This window comes from Rhinopithecus bieti, unplaced genomic scaffold (genome assembly GCF_001698545.2).
Source record: "Rhinopithecus bieti isolate Rb0 unplaced genomic scaffold, ASM169854v2 scaffold_57785, whole genome shotgun sequence".
NCBI lineage: Eukaryota > Metazoa > Chordata > Mammalia > Primates > Cercopithecidae > Rhinopithecus > Rhinopithecus bieti.
In genome coordinates, this window is record NW_016822015.1 from 6,121 (window position 1) to 7,526 (window position 1,406).

Below are 1,406 nucleotides of genomic sequence, written 5' to 3' on the forward strand. Positions count from 1 at the left end.
TTAGTGATTATGGTTCTCTTTTTTGTTTCTCAGCAGGACTACTTGTTGCGATTTGAGGAGGGAGGTGTCTTACCCCAGAGCCTGGCTGGAGAAGACTGAGGTTCAAGGCTTGAAGCCTAAGTGATTGCCCCAGGACCTTGGATGATGGCCACAGAGATATCGAAAGTGACCACTCCGCTGAGCCCCTTGGTCCAGGTGCCTAAAGAGTGTAAGAGTTAAAGAAAGAGTAAAAAAAAAACATGAACTATGGCTAGACAATTAAAGACAGGCTTACTTTAGATAAAACCTAAGAGGGGCTTCTGGCCAATTTCAGTCAGGAGCCCTTTCTCTTCCAGACTAAGAGTATATATTGGTTTTAGGGTGAGGGTGCTTATTACAAGCTTGGAATGTTTCTGTGTGGGGCAGAAGTTTTGGCGGGTTTGGAACGTCTCTGGGCAGAAGGGAGGTTATCTTGGGGCTGACATCTTTCCGGCAAGAGGTGGGTTATCTCAGGGCTAGCATGTCTCTGGTTGGGAAGGAGTTTTGAATGTTTCTGGTGAGAGATGTTAGTTTGTGGCTTATGGTCATGCTGACCTTAGCCATTAGGCTGATGCCCTTTGGATTTAGGTTTTGATTGGATTTAGAATAGGCTTGTCCAAGATGGCGATGCTCCTGCTCTGTCAAAGAGGAAGAAAGACAAGAGGAGGAGGTCACCATAATGATCCTGGAGGATGACTCCTGGGTGCAGGAAGCTGTACTGCAGGAGGATAGCCCTCAGTCTGAGCCCTTTCCCCAGAGTGCCGGCAAGGGCAGCCCCCAGGCGGAGGCAACCAGGGGACTGCAGGATGTACTCGGCCACCTCTGAGAGCTCTGCCATCACTGGCTGAGGCCAGAGGTACACACCAAGGAGCAGATGTTGACTGTGCTGCCAAGGAAATTCAGGCTTGGCTGCAAGAGCATTGGCCTGAAAACAGTGAGGAGGCAGCAGCCCTGGTGGAAGACTTGACCCAGACCCTTCTGGACAGTGGTGAGATGTAGAACTTCATAGGGAGAGGATGGGAGCACCCTTCCAAGGTGGAGGAGTGTGTTGTTTCAGAGGAGAAGGTGGTGTCCAAGACAGAGTGGGGGACAGCGCCATCCCTCTGCTCTGTCTGTAGGCAGTCAGTGTGTTCATCAGCCTTTTAGTGTCCTCACTGTGTGTAGTGTCAGCTCCAGAACTGCGGTGTAGGAGGGGCTTAGATCTGCATTTGCATAGTAAGCACTGTTTTTACTTATATTTGGAGAGGCTGGAAAGCTGATGGAAGTTACACAGGGAGGAGCTGGAGACCCCTGCAAACCACACTCTGTCACCTTTACTTGGTTGTGCAAGAAACATCCAAATAGTTCTTGATTAGAGAAAACAATCTGATGTTTTCAAAGTGATTATT

At 49.2% G+C, this 1,406-nt stretch overlaps 1 pseudogene; it reads left to right on the forward strand.

Moving 5' to 3' along the window:
- The first annotated feature begins 141 nt into the window (after positions 1-141).
- On the forward strand, positions 142-1,017 carry LOC108521102 (zinc finger and SCAN domain-containing protein 2 pseudogene; annotated as a pseudogene).
- Positions 1,018-1,406: the final 389 nt, after the last annotated feature.